Below are 15,791 nucleotides of genomic sequence, written 5' to 3'. Positions count from 1 at the left end.
AAGCCATGTTGATTCTGCCTGATTTCACTGAGATTTTCTAAGTGCCCTGCTACAACCTCCTTAATAATAGATTTCAGCAATTTTCATATGACAGATGGTAAGCTAACTGGCCTGTAGTTTCCTGCTTTCTGTCTCTCTCCTTTCTTAAATAGAGAAGTCACATTCAATATTTTTCAGTTTGATGGGATCTTTCCAGAATCTAAGGAATTTTGGAAAATTAAAACCAATGCATCTACTATCTCAGCAGCCACTTCTTTTCGGACCCTTGAAGTCTATCAGGTCCTGGGGACTTGTCAGCTTTTAGATCTACTAATTTTCTTAGTACCCTTTCCCTGGTGATTGGGATTGTTTAAAGTTCTTCCCTTCCTTTCACCTCCTGATTCACAATTATTTCTGGGATGTTATTTGTATGTTTGGAAAATGTTTCAAACAGGAAGCCTTGCGCATGTGAGCGAGTGAGTGTGTGGGTGAGTGTGAGTGAGTGAGTGTGTGGGTGAGTGTTAGTGAGTGAGTGAGTGAGTGAGTGAGTGAGTGAGTGAGTGAGTGTGTGAGTGAGTGAGTGTGTGAGTGAGTGAGTGAGTGAGTGAGTGAGTGAGTGAGTGAGTGAGTGAGTGAGTGAGTGAGTGAGTGAGTGAGTGTGTGTGAGTGAGTATGTGTGTGAGAGAGAGAGAGTTTGTGTCTGAGAGAATGTCTCTTTGATTGTGTGTGTGTGTTGTGGGCATTTATTTTAAATGTTGAAGTGAACTAGTTCCAATTATGAAACCCATCCTATAGTACCAACTACACACATAGATGACACTGCAATAGAGATGATATGCATTGCATTTGAGGTATTTTCCCAGCCTGGTCAGAGGTGCCATATTTCAGATGGGTTGTGAAGCTGAGGCTCCAGCTCTTTGAGACAAACATTAAATCAAAATTCTTGTAACTGAATTTGCCGCTGACTTGGCCACAATCATCAGATGGATGACGGCCGTATACGCAAGGCTGAGAAAGACAGATTTTTAATCAGTAAGGGAATCAAGGGTTATGGGAAAAGGCAGGAAAGTGGAGTTGAGGATTATCAGATCAGCCACCTCATTGAATCGTGGAGCAGACTTGATGGGCCGAATGGCTTACTTCTGCTCCGATGTCTTGTGGTCTTATCTTCTGTAGGGTGAATTGATCACTGGGTCACAATGTCCTGGGTATCCATGCCTCTGTCCAAGCATGCCTGTATGCAAGATATGAAGATGGTGGACGTTGGTACTGACAACTGGGAGACAATTGCTGATGGCTGTGGATGTTGGCGGCTTTGCAGGAGTCCTTGTATTGGAGGTATGGAGAAGGTGGTGACCCAGTGGCCAACTCACTGTACAGAAGGCTTTTGGGTATTTTTTAAAAATTCATTTACGGGATGTGGGTGTCACTGGCTGGGCCAGCATTTATTGCCCATCACTAATTGCCTTTGAGAAAGTGGTGGTGAGCTGCCTTCTTGAACTGCAGCAGTCCATGTAGGGTAGGTGCACCCACAGTGCTGTTAGGGAGGGAGTTCCAGAATTTTGACCCAGCGACAGTGAAGGAACGGCGATATATTCCCAAGTCAGGATGGTGAGTGACTTGGAGGGGAACTTCCAGGTGGTGGTGTTCCCATCTACCTGCTGCCCTTGTCCTTCTAGATGGTAGTGGTCGTGGGTTTGGAAAGTGCTGCCTAAGGAGCCTTGGTGAGTTGCTGCAGTGCACCTTGTATATGGTACACACACTGCTGCTACTGTGTGCCGGTGGTGGAGGGAGTGAATCTTTGCAGAAAGAGTGCCAATCAAGCGGGGCTGCTTTGCCCTGGACGGTGTCATGAGCATACGGCTGACATCCATCGGATGAACGTGGCCAAGCGACCGCAGACATTGTTGGCTAAGCAATGGGTGCGCTGGTGGAATTAGCATGCACTAGCACTCGGAGTTGGTGATGACCTTATCCTGCCAAGAGAGGCTGAGAATATGTCTGAGAAGGTGGGGACAGGCTTTAGAAGGACATTGGAGAGAGGCCAACAGAAAATGAGAAGCTCGGCCGGCCCGAGAAGCGGCCCCAGAGGAAACGGGGGGTGGGGGGGGGGGGGGCAGAGAATGGTGCACCTCCTCAGCCCATTGCCTTGCTCTGAGGCAGAGGCTGCCATGCCAGAGAGTGGGCCCTGAGCCACAACCCCCACCCCTGGGTGATGCTTAAAACAGAGTTAACCACCGCAGGGCAAACCATGGTCTGAGGTGAGGGAAGGCGGCCAAACCTCTTCATCTCCAGTCAATGGTTGGATGGGATGAGACTTCACTTCTATTTAACTCACTGGAAACAATCCCCTGGGGACCAGGCTCATTTTTTTTTTCACACCTCTGTGACCCACGTTCGCACAGGGTTGCGCAGGCGCGGTGGCGGCGCCGCCGCCTGCGGCGCAGGCGCGTTGGCCGGCCGGCCGGCCGGACCCGGCTGGAAGCGTCGGCGCCCAAGCCCAGTTCCGAACGGAGCGCAGGCGCAGCGGCGGCGGCCGGGCCCGGTAGGGACGCGTGCGCAGTGACCCGGGCCCCCGGTAGTGGCGCAGGCGTACTCCGCACGGTTTGGACTCCGCTCCGGCCCTCGCGCGAGGGAAAATTTTTCGTCCCCCCCCAAGAAGAAGAAAAAAAATAATAATAATAATTTTTCCACCGGGGCCGAAAGTTTCTCCCGCGCAGCGGCGGCAGGAGAGGGGAGAGCGAGCGGGGTCTGGAGCGGACTGACGGGCTCACTCGGTACCCGACACCGCGGCTGCGGCCTGGATGCACAGGACTCGGGTAAGAGCAGCGGCCTGTGGGCCAGCGGCAGCGCGGGGACGGGGGCCCGGGGCCCGGGGGAGAGAGACGACCCGGGGCCCGGTGCCCGGGGGACGGGGGCCCGGGGCCCGGGGGAGGTGTGGGAACCCGGGGGACGGAGACGACCCGGGGCCCGAGGCCTGAGGCCTGGAATAGAGAGAGAAGCTCCGCCAGGCCCTGGCAGCTCCTGTGGACAGACACACACACACAGAGTTGGCGTTTCGGCTCCTCTTCCGCTGCTGCCCCGGGTTCTGGGCCCGGTTTTGCTCTCCCAGGCCCGGCTGCCCTGACTCTAAACCCGCCCGGATCCCCCCCCGTCAGACGCGGCCTCACTGGGGATTGAGGATGGGACCCAGCCAGCATTAACTGGGCTCAGTGTTAATACTTGGGGAAACTTGAGCTGTGACTGGCCCCTGGAACCGGGATTATAATGTCTGCCGATCTAAGTCTGTTATAGGACAGTGTTTTCACCCGGTTAACATTGTGGTACAGCACAGGGGGGGGACAGGTCTGTCACTGTATAACACTGGGGGACAGCACAGGGGGGGGACAGGTCTGTCTCTGTATAACACTGGGGTACAGCACAGGGGCGGGACAGGTCTGTCTCTGTATAACACTGGGGTACAGTACTGGTGGGGACGGGTCTGTCACTGTATAACACTGGGGTACAGTACTGGTGGGGACAGGTCTGTCTCTGTATAACACTGGGGTACAGTACTGGTGGGGACGGGTCTGTCACTGTATAACACTGGGGTACAGTACTGGTGGGGACGGGTCTGTCACTGTATAACACTGGGATACAGTACTGGTGGGGACGGGTCTGTCACTATAACACTGGGATACAGTACTGGTGGGGACGGGTCTGTCACTGTATAACACTGGGGTACAGTACTGGTGGGGACAGGTCTGTCACTGTATAACACTGGGGTACAGACATGGTTGGGACAGGTCTGTCACTGTATGACACTGGGGTACAGTACTGGCGGGGACGGGTCTGTCACTGTAACACTGGGATACAGTACTGGCGGGGACGGGTCTGTCACTGTATAACACTGGGATACAGTACTGGGAGGACAGGTCTGTCACTGTATAGTACTTGGGGGGACAGGTCTGTCACTGTATAACACTGGGGTACAGTACTGGTGGGGACAGGTCTATCGCTGTATAACACTGGAGTACAGTACTGGTGGGGATGGGTCTGTCACTGTATAACACTGGGGTACAGTACTGGTGGGGATGGGTCTGTCACTGTATAACACTGCGGTACAGTACTGGTGGGGACAGGTCTGTCACTGTATAACACTGGGGTACAGTACTGGTTGGGACAGGTCTGTCACTGTATAACACTGGGGTACAGTACTGGTGGGGAGAGGTCTGTCACTGTATAACACTGGGGCACAGTACTGGTTGGGACAGGTCTGTCACTGTATAACACTGGGGTACAGTACTGGTGGGGACGGGACTGTCACTGTATAACACTGGGGTACAGTACTGGTGGGAACAGGTCTGTCACTGTGTAACACTGGGGTACAGTACTGGTTGGTACAGGTCTGTCACTGTATAACACTGGGGTACAGTACTGGTGGGGACAGGTCTGTCACTGTATAACACTGTGGTACAGTACTGGTGGGGACAGTTCTGTCACTGTATAACACTGGGGTACAGTACTGGTGGGGACAGGTCTGTCATTTTATAACATTGGGGTACAGTACTGGTTGGGACAGGTCTGTTACTGTATAACACTGGGGTACAGTACTGGTTGGGACAGTTCTGTCACTGTATAGCACTGGGGTACAGTACTGGTGGGGACAGGTCTGTCACTGTTTAACACGGGTACCGTACTGGTTGGTACAGCTCTGTTACTGTATAACACTGGGGTACAGTACTGGTTGGGACAGTTCTGTCACTGTATAACACTGGGGTACAGTACTGTTGGGGACGGGTCTGTCACTGTATAATACTGGGGTACAGTACTGGTTGGGACAGGTCTGTCACTGTATAACACTGGGGTACAGTACTGGTGGGGACAGGTCTGTCACTGTTTACTGGGGTACCGTACTGGTTGGTACAGCTCTGTTACTGTATAACACTGGGGTACAGTACTGGTTGGGACAGTTCTGTCACTGTATAACACTGGGGAACAGTACTGGTGGGGACGGGTCTGTCACTGTATAACACTGGGGTACAGTACTGGTGGGGACAGGTCTGTCACTGTATAACACTGGGGTACAGTACTGGTGGGGACGGGTCTGTCACTGTGTAATACTGGGGTACAGTACTGGTTGGGACAGGTCTGTTACTTTATAACACTGGGGTACAGTACTGTTGGGGATGGGTCTGTCACTGTATAATACTGGGGTACAGTACTGGTGGGGATGGCTCTGTCCGTCTCTGTATAACACTGGGGTACAGTACTGTTGGGGACGGGTCTGTCACTTTATAACACTGGGGTACAGTAGAGGTGGGGACAGTTCTGTCACTGAATATTACGGGGGAACATACTGGTGGGGCGGGTCTGTCCCTTTCTAACACTGGGGTATAGTACTGGTGAGGACAGGTCTGTCATTTTATAACATGGGTACAGTACTGGTGGGGGCAGGTTCATCACTATAACACAGGGGTACAGTACTGGTAAGGACAGGTCTGTCACTATAACATGGGTACAGTACTGGTGGGGGCAGGTTCATCACTATAACACTGTGGTACAGTACTGGTGGAGACAGGTCTGTCACAAAAACACTGGGGTGCAGCACTTGAGGTTCACTGTGTAACATGAGTGCAGTACTGGTTTGTTCTGGTCCGTCACTATAACACCGAGGTACAGTACTGGTGGGTATAGGAATGTCGCTGATCGTGTGAGCTGTTTAAATCAGTAGACTCAGTATATTCCTCTCGGAGCATTGTATTTTTATGTACATTGTTTTATATAATAGCTCCTCCCCCATAACCCTTGAAGTTTTTATCCAGTTCCCCTTTGAAAGTTATTATTGAATCTGTTCCCACTGCCCTTTCAGGCAGTGGGCTCTAGATCATCGTAACTCACTATGTAAATAAAACTTTCCTCACCTCACATCTGTTTCTTTTTGCCAATTACCTTAAACCTGTCTCCCCTCGTTAGCGTCTCCTGCAGTGAAAACAATTTCTTCCTGTCTACTCCATCAAAGCCACTAATAATTTTGAACCCCTCTGTTAATAGCCAATTGTTTACCTATACTTCTAATACCCAGAAGAAAAGAGACTCTGACCAGGCTTCTTTCAAAAAAACTCGATGATGAATTTATTATAAAACAAAACTTCTTTAAACAAGTTTCAAGAAATGTTTGACACATGATTGTAATCCGGAAGTGTAACCAACCTTTTTAAACTTCCCCAGCGTGCACACATGGACACACACAAACAAAAGACTAACAGGTAGCCTCTGCAAATTTGGGACGATGGCAAAAAAAATCTATCTTAGAAAGATGAAATTAATGTTCACGGAGGTTCGATGCTGTCGGTCTGACATTCCCTCGGGTGAAGACATGCCACTGGGCCCAGTAGATGTTGGGAAGTTCACCAACGGTGCTTCAGTGTGGAGGAGAGTAAAGCTGGACCAAATCTTCTTGTCTCAGCTAGCAAGTCCAAAATTAGGCAGACAAGCTTCACTCAGATGAGGATTATCTGGCTACAGGCTGAGAACTACACACAGTTTCACAAAGCAGAGAGGGAGAGAGCGCTAGTCAGGGTAGCCTTCTCTTCTTCGCCTTTCCCCAACAAGACCGAAAGCAAAACCACAGGTTCAAACTAAAGGTTTGCCTCTGCCATGTGATTGCCTTTATGTCTTCCAGCAAAGGGCTTTGCAGTTCAAAACAAACAACTCCTTCTCACGTATCAGGTGATTGCTTGGAAGAGGCCTACTTGTTGACAGTTCAAGTGAACTTAGGATTCTTTTTTTTAAAAAACTGTCGGCAGCCTCCAATGTCCAAATAATGCAATGTCCTTCCATATTTTAAAAAGAAAAATCCAATTTAAAGAGATATGATTCTATCACCCATAGATCTCTGTTCCTGACCCCCTTTAAAATTATTCCATTTAATTTCTTCTGACCAAAATGCATCATCACTTCACACTTTGCTGCAGTTTCACCAGTCCTCCTGAATTCTGTTGCTATTCCCCCTCTTGCAGTTCACTATATTTCCAAGTGTTATGTTATCTGCAAACTTTGAAATTGTGCCCTGTTTGATGAAGTGCTGTTTTCTGCCTCTTAGCCACTTTTGTTCCATGCTGCCACTTTCCCTTTGATCCCCTGGGCTTCAGTTTTGCTAACAAGTCTATTTCGAGATACTTTATCAAATGCCTTTTGAAAGTCCATATACAGAGCATCAACTGTATTACCCTCATTAACCCTCTCTGTTGCTTCATCGAAGAACTCAATATAACTTGTTAGACATAATCTGCCTTTAACAAATCCATGCTGACTGTGTTTTACTCATTCACGTTTTTCCAAATGACAATTAATTTTGTTCTGGATTGTGATCTCTGGATACTCCCCTGCCATTGATGTTATGCCGACTGGCCTGTAATTTTGGGTTTATGCCTGTCTCCTGTTTCGAAACAGGGGGTGTTATATTTGTAATCTTCCAGTCCTCTTGGCTTCACTTCCATGTACAAGAGAGATTGAAAGGTTGTGGCCAGAGCCTCCACCATTTCCACTTGTATTTCCCTCAGCAGCCTAGGATGCATCCCATCCAGACAGGGTGACATTTTTATTTTGAGCATTGCCAGTCTTTTAAGTTCCTCATTGAAACCCTTCCGCCTGGTCAGGTCACTTCCCCATAATGACACTGCCTGAATTGCACCAGTACCTTTCCATGTGCCTTGCTTAGTAGATACCATAGACCGTGGAACATAAGTCAAACTTTGAAACTTCGAAAAATCCTTCCAAAAACGGAATATAACGCCGAGCATAAAATGTGCAGGAGGACCCATTTCTATTTGTTGGTTGCCATGCTTTGTGTGGGCCAGTCTTAAACTCCTGTGCATCTGTCGGCAGTGCGTCTTGTACCTGCCTGATACCGTGCACTGACTTATAAGGCAAGTTTAGCTCTAAACACGTATCTCTGAGCTGAAAAATTGAGGTCAACTACTAAATGCGAGTATTGCTGTAAACATTCATTTAATAGCTGGAAAATGGGTGCTCGACTTATATGCCGTGTTCCACGATAATTCCATGCATTATTACTTTGATTAAATTTTTTTCCAATTTATCTGTTGTAAACATCCATTTATCTCTTCTGGTCGTACTTCATTGGTGTACTTCAAAGTCACATAGGAAGAAAGATTGGCCATGCAGCCGCTCGAGCCTTTTCTGTGCTTCATTTTGATCTTGGCAGATATGTAGCTTTGTTCTATTTACTTGCCTTTGTTCCATAACCTTTCCTTAATAAAGTATCTGAGGTCTTGAAAATTTTAGTTGTCCTCAACATCTGCAGCTTTTGGGAGAGTTCCAGATTTCCAATTCCCTTTGTGCGAAAAATTGCTGTTTGATTTCACTCCTAAATGGTGCAGTCCTAATCTGAGAATTAAGCCCCCTTGTTCTGGATTCCCTCACTGGAGAGAATAGTTTCTCTGTATCTGTGCTATCAAATCCTTTTAACACCTCGATTCGATCACTCCTCATCTGCCTACTCAAGGGAATACAAGGCAAGTTTCTGCAGTTTGTTCTTATAATTCAAACCTTTAATGCCTGGTGGTATTCTGGTGAACCTCAGCTACAGAACATAAGAAATAGGAGGAGTAAACCTGCCATTCAATACAATCATGACTGATCTTCGGCTTCAACTTCACTTTCCTGCCCGTTCCCGATATCCAGTGATTCCCTGGGAGAGAAAAAGATCTGTCTGTCCCAGCCTTAAATAGATTCAATGATGGAGCATCCACAACCTTCTGGGGTACAGAATTCCAAATATTCACAACCCTTTGAGTGAAGAAATTTCTCCCCATCTCAGTCCTAAATGATCAGCCTCTTACTCTGAGACTGTGCCCCTGTGTTCTAGATTCGCCAGCCAGACATAAACCGAAAATTACAGGCCTGTCAGCCTAACATCAATGGCAGGGGAGCATCCTCTCAGTATCTACCTTGTCATGCCCTTTCATAATCTTGAATGTTTTAACGAGATCACCTTTCATTTTTCTAACCTCCAGAGAATATAGATCCTCCAAGGCCGATATATCTATCTTGATGCATGGTGCTGAAACTGACTGCAGTGCTGTAAATGTGGTCTGACCCATGCTCTAGCTGCTGAAACATCACACATTCGCTTTTGTATTCCAACACTCTTGAGATTACTTTCCATTTACCTTGATTACTTTTGGTACCTGTTCACTAGCTTTCTGTAATTTATCACTTGGGCACCCAAATCTCTTGCTCCTCTGCAGTTCCTGGCCTCTCCCTATTAAGAAAATATTTTAATTTACCTTTCTTGGGTCCAAAACAGATGACGTGACACTTCCCCACTGTGCCCCCTTGTTCTATATCCCCCAGCTAGGGGAAACAGCCTCTCAGCATCTCCCCTGTCAAGCCCCTTTAGAATCTTGTATGTCTCAATGAGATTGCCCCTCATTCTTCTAAACTCCAGAGAATATAGATCCAATTTACTCAATCTCTCATCACAGGACAGCCCTCCCATCCCAGGACCAGTCAAGTGAACCTTCACTGCACTGCTTCCAATGCAAGCTTTTATGGTGGCAGCCTTTCATCTCATGAGATGTTTGCGCTGTTGGGGGGACAGCTCTTGTTTTAAGCATTGTTTGGTGCAACTCAGGAGCCCCACTCTGCCATGGCAGTCAGTAGACTGAGAAGGTACGTGATTCACTGGCTTCTGTTTTCTCCGGGCCCTCTCTTGGCAGCTAAGTGTTTCGCTTCTGCTCGCCTCTTCCTGTGCCCTTCCAAACAGTCAGCCTCCAGAGGTCACAGCTGTCAGTTACTGTCTCCCAGTTGTTAGTGTTAGTGTCCGTCATCTTCGTATCTCACTTGCAGTTGTCCTTGTAGTGGAGATACGGACACTCAGAAGGTCGTGCCCCAGTGGCCAATTCACTGTATAGCAGATACAGCCCTCATTCATCCGATGAACTTGGCCAGCCAATGCAGATATCCTTCCCTTAAATTGGAGACCAAAACTGTGCACAGTACTCCAATTGTGGTCTCACAAAGCCCTGCGATCCACTTGCAACAAAGGCCAACATGCCATTTGCCTTCTTGCTGCCCCTGCATGCTAACTTGCTATGCTCCTTGTACAAGCACACCCAAGTCTATCTGAACATCAATATTTACAAGTTTCTCACCTCTTTTGAAAAAAAGCATTCTGCTTTTTAATTCTTCTGGGCAAAGTGAATAACCTCACACTTCCCTACGTTATACCTCATCTTGTTGCCAACTCATTTGACGTGTCTATATCTCTTTGCAGCCTCTCTGTGTCCTCCTCACAGCTTGCATTCCCACCTAGCTTTGTATCATCGGCAAACATACACACATTACTCTGTCTCTTTGTATAAATTATTAATATATATTGTAACTAGCTGAGGCCCTAGCACTGATCCTTCCGGCACTGCACTTGTCACAGACTACCGATTTGAAAAGGCCCCATTTGCTCTCCTCTTCCTGTCTTAACCAATCCATGCTGATATATTATCCTCAACTCCATGGGCCCTTATCTTGCCTATTAACCTTTTGTGTGGCACCTTATCAAATGCCTTTTGGAAATCCAAATATACTACACCTGCTGGTTTCCACTTTATCTACCCTACTAGTTACTTCCTCAAAAAAACTCTTAATAAACTTGTCAAACAGGATTTCCCTTTATGTAAAACCATGTTGACTTGTTCTAATCATAGCATAGTTCTAATCAACTATGCTTTTCTAAGTGCATTGTTAAGACTTCCTTAATAAGAGATTCCAGCTTTTTCCCAACAACTGATGTTAGGTTAACTGACCTGTAGCTCACTGTTTTCTCTCCCCCTCATTTCTAGAACAGTGGTGTTACATTTGCTAACTTCCAATCTGTTGGGACTGTTCCAGACTTTAGAGATTTTTAAAAATCATCCACCAACTCGGCACTTATTTCTTTTAGAACCCTAGGATGTAGGCCATCAGGTCCTGGTGATTTGGTCAGATTTTAGTCCCTTGAGTTTCTCCAGTATTACTTCTCTACCAATATTAATTTCCTCTCTCATTTTAGCCCCTATGTTACTGTCTATCTCTGGTATGAAACTTGTGTCTTCAACTGTGAAGACAGACACAATATTTGTTCAATGCATCCACCATTTCCTCATTGCCTAGAATAATTTCAGCTATCTCTGCTTCTAAGGGACCAGCATTTACTCTAGCTACTCTCTTTCTTTTCATATACCTGTAAATGCTCTTACAACCTGTTTTTATAGCCCTGGCTGGTCTATTCTCATACTCTATTTTTCCCCTTGTTATCAATTTTGGGGCCATTTGCTCATTTCCTTCATCCGGGTCATTAGCTTACATGGTCAAACACTGAGGTCGCCAATGGGAGAACAATCCCTTTCACTTTATCCTTACTCTCTCTCCAAACCAGTGACCAACCCATGTCACAAAGCTACCACCAGTTCTGTGCACTTTCACCTGGGTTTACCTTTCCTATATACTGAATGTTTCTTTTAACTTCCTTGAAGCTACCTCTTTAGTAACCTTGTCTGCTCATTGGTACTATAAAGACTGAGTTGGCACTGGTCTCAATCTGGTTCCCTGTGAATGTGGGTCCAAGAGCATCAGACTCCTGGTTCTTACTTGGTGTTAAATTGATGGCCTTGCCTGGAAATGCCGCTTGATTGCAGAAATGAGAAGCAGTCTCCTCTGTCTTGTCAGGGCTGTTTTTCGGGGTTTGGAACCTGTACATGATGTTGGGCAGAGTGGAGGGAGCTTGAATCTGCACCAAACTGTACAATACTTAACCTCAGTAATGATGCATATTAAATAAATATAAGCTGTAGATCTGTTGGATAAATTTCTGTTACAAGTTTGTACAAGGCACCTGATAAGCTCAATAGTACAAATACAAGGCAGTATTCCACCCAGTGTATTTGTTTGCCCTCTTGTTTCTGCAATGTGATTGTTGGCAGCAGGACTGCAGTAGGGCATAAAGCTGGCTGTGAGAAATAGTATCAGGTACGTTTGAACTATGTGAACAGTAATCACATTTTGAATTTTTAAAATTGGGCTGTGTCTGGCAAAGTATCTTTTGATCTTTGTGACGTAGGTGAGAGATTGATAGTTACAAGTGAGCACTTGTGGAGTGAGGAAGTGTACCCCACAAGAAATGTTTTCGCGAAAGAGCCCTGATCTCTCTACTGCCTGATGAGAGACCTGCCCTGTCAATTGTTTGGATGGATTGTGGAAGGGGCACTTTGGCAGCTGGAACGTTCACTTTCAAAAATGAGCAATGGCTGTTTTAATTGTGTATTCCTCACATTTAACCTGCCCGAAGGAATGCAAGTTATGAAATCTGTTTGTATAAGAGTAGCGCACTATTTGTCTGACACTCTTGTGGGCAGCCTGCTGACTCAAACATGGTGATTTCTTTACTGTGCAGTGTGTCAAACCCCTACCGCCAGGGGCTTGCCAGTTATTGAACTGATCTCATGATGGCTAATTTGATAACTGATGTGTGTAACTGAGTGTGGTCGGAAACCAAGCGCAAAAAGAGTGTGGAGTTTGGTTATTTGGTGCAAGTGTAAACTCGCTGCACAGGAGGAAGGATGCTCTTGTTTTCAATATTTGTAATGGTTTGTGTTACAGGTAAATATTTACCTCAATTTACCTGTAACACAAATGAGATCAAATAAGTTATTAAAAGACTAAAGAGTATAAACTGGATACATTGATTGCATGATTAATTAAATAAATAAAACAGGGTTATTATATGGATGACAGTGCAGGTGGTGTGCCATTTCTGCAGCATGTGGGAGTTTGCAGAGAGCCATGTGGTTCTGGGTGCTATCCGGACACTTTTGCCCCAGCACGCAGTCACATTCCTTAGGTTAGGAAGTGGTACAGGACTGGTCAGGGACTGGAGGGAGGGTTGAGGTAAGGAGATCTCTTGCAGTGCTGTGCTGGAGGAGCTTCTTACCCAATAGAAACTAGGTTCTTGCCACCTGTGTGGATGAACAAACAAACCACAGCGCCTTGATACAGGGAGCCATTCGAGGGTAGGTTAAAAGGAAAGCAAAAGATTTCGAGTTTTAAGACTTATACTATAACTAACAAACTAAAATCAACATCAGCTAAACGCTACTTAGTCGGCAACAAATACTCTAAACTACGGAAAAGATAACCCTTATTAATGTCTGAATGTGACCAATAACCCCATGCCACATATATACTTTACAGCACACTTTCCACAGAATTGTACTCTTTTCAGGAAACAGTCTTAAGTCACTCCCAGCTTCCAACGGGGCTCATGTCTCTGTGTTTCACCAAGTTGTAATGCCCAGCGACTGTTGGAGATCATTTCCCTCAGTCCTCCGACCCGACTTTCAGCAGTAAGGCCCACTCCAGTGATTTCTTCTCCCAGCCTCGCCAGGGTAAATCCTCCAGTGTCCTTAAGTCGCTGCAGGTTCCTTTTCTTCAACCGGTGGACCAACGTTTCCAAGAATTCTGCCTGGTAGCTACCAGAGAAAACAGCTTTTCCCCATGCAGATCCCAGCAATTGCTGTTCTTTGCCCCCCTCTCTCTGTCTGTTGTTCAAAGTCTTTGAGACAGAAAGCCTGGAACAACAAGAACATCTGGTTTTGCCTTTGTTTTCAGGTATTAAACCAGGCATGTGCATTTCGCTAGTCTCCATGGTAACTAAGCTATAGAGACTTGTTAGCAGGCAGAACTTGTAGCAGATCACATGACTTTTTTCATTATAGGATGTGCTCATTTTAATTTATGGTTGCGTACCTGGAAATTGCAACTTTAAGTGAAACAACTTTTTGTGAATCATGGGTTCCCATGGGAATCACGGTTAAAGCTAGAGTTAGGCTAATTTCGACATTTCTCACCTAGAAAAAGCATGTACAGGTTGAGATACTGTACCATACATGTGCAGCGCTGTGCATTCCTAGCTGAAATAACTTGCAAAATAAAATAAACCACTAAATTTAAAAGAAATCCTGTATACATTCAAATTAGGTAACATTCACTAGCCTCAAGATGTTTTAAAACGTTCACTGCTGCTTTCTTAGTAGAATCAGGCACACTGCTGGCACTTCCTGGGCATTTCTGGCTCATGTTTAAAAATAATGTACAAGTCTCACTCATAGCAGGCACTCCTGAAGCTCCAAAATTTAAATCAAATTTAAATTCAGCCTTTTGCTTGGAAAAGCAACTCTGGCTTTGGATGTCTCTGGGTTTTTTCAAAAATCTACGTTGTCTTGAAGACAGTACAAACAGCCTCTTTAACAATGGTGCCAATTAGGTCATAGGACCTAACGTTATATGAAGGGAGCTAATGCGCGATGACAGCAGGCAACGATGATGCACATGCCAATGAAGATGGTGCGCGATCATGTGCGCGCAATGAAAGCAGACAGCGATGACGTGGAATGACTCTGAAGCGGAAATCGCGACTTAATTTGGGGAAAACTGATCTAAAACTAAAACAACTTTAAAATGAAACATCTTAAAGTGCGGCAACTTACATAGGACCATAGGACTTAGGAACAGGAGTAGACCATGCAGCCCTTCAAGCCTCCTGAACCATTCAATAAAATCATGTCTGATCTTGTGGTCTCAGCTCCACTTTCCTGTCTGCCCTTCATAACTCTCGACTCCCTTATTGATCTAAAATCTAACTCAGCCTTGAATAAATTTCAAGACCCAGCCACCACTGCTGTCTAGGGAAGAGAGTTCCACACTCTAATGACCTCCTGAGAGAAACAATTTCTCCCCATCTCTGTTTTTAAAAGGGAGACCTCTAATTCTTAAACTATGTCCCGGAGTTCTAGTCTCCCCTGCAAGAGGAAACATCCTCCTGTGATCCACCCTATCCGGCCCCTCAAGATCTTATGTGTTTCAATAAGATCACCTCTCATTCTTCTAAACTCCAATGGGTATAGGCCTAACCTATTCAACCTTTCCTCATGAGATAAGCACTTCATCCCAGGATTAAGTCGAGTGAACCTTCTCTGAACTGCTCCAAGCAGAATTATATCTTTTTTCAAATAAGGAGACCAAAACTGCGTGCAGCACTCAAGATAAAACAAAGACTTAATGTATTCCGTTTTACCTTAAATTAAAGAGACAGTCCAGAACATAATCACCTTATGAAAGCCCGCAGTTGTAACAAGTGGTATTCTTGGTTTTATACATGGACATTGAAGCAGGAAGTGCCATGTTGCTTTGTACAGGAGATTGGTTAGACCACGGCTGGATATGGAGTGGAGTGCTGGAGTCCCTACAATAGGGAGAGTATTAGAATCATGGAAAGAGTACGTGAATATTTACTAGAATGATCCCAGGGTTTACAGGATATAGTTAGGAAGGCACAAAAATATTGGAGCTTAGATTGTAAAATAGTTTTGAACAAAAATAGTTATAACAGGTCTATAAATCCAGAACAAATGGTATAGACTCAGGATAAATCATTGGATGAATGAAGAGAGAAATTCAACGAAATGTTTTCATGTGGGGAGGTTCTAAGAACATAGAATACTTTACCACGATGGGCTATTGAGGCAGCTACTATAACAATTTAAGGAGGTATACAAAGAGCAAGAATTGTATGGATAGCTCCAGTAGGAGCAGGAATAAGGCCATATGGCCCATCAAGCCAGCTCCGCCATTCAAATGTTTATGGCTGAACTTCTACATCAACTCCACTTTCACTTGCCAACTCCTTGATTCCCTTAGTACCTAAAAGTCTATCGATTTCAGTCTTGAATATACTCATTGGCTGATCATCCACGGCGCTCTGGGGTAGAGAATTT

The 15,791-nt window shown here is 45.8% G+C and overlaps 1 protein-coding gene across 2 annotated transcripts in view; it reads left to right on the top strand.

Annotated features, from left to right (window-relative positions):
• The first annotated feature begins 2,559 nt into the window (after positions 1-2,559).
• map3k2 (mitogen-activated protein kinase kinase kinase 2) overlaps positions 2,560-15,791 on the top strand; it is a 114,308-nt gene continuing 101,076 nt past the window's right edge. The window contains exon 1 of one of the 2 annotated variants that reach the window (XM_078552733.1): positions 2,560-2,798. The gene's annotated coding sequence lies outside the window, so the exon portion shown is untranslated. The remainder of the gene's footprint in view (positions 2,799-15,791) is intronic. The other variant, XM_078552734.1, reaches the window with a different exon arrangement.

Source organism: Cetorhinus maximus, chromosome 11, assembly GCF_964194155.1.
Source record: "Cetorhinus maximus chromosome 11, sCetMax3.hap1.1, whole genome shotgun sequence".
NCBI lineage: Eukaryota > Metazoa > Chordata > Chondrichthyes > Lamniformes > Cetorhinidae > Cetorhinus > Cetorhinus maximus.
This window is presented reverse-complemented; position numbering and strand designations above follow the sequence as displayed.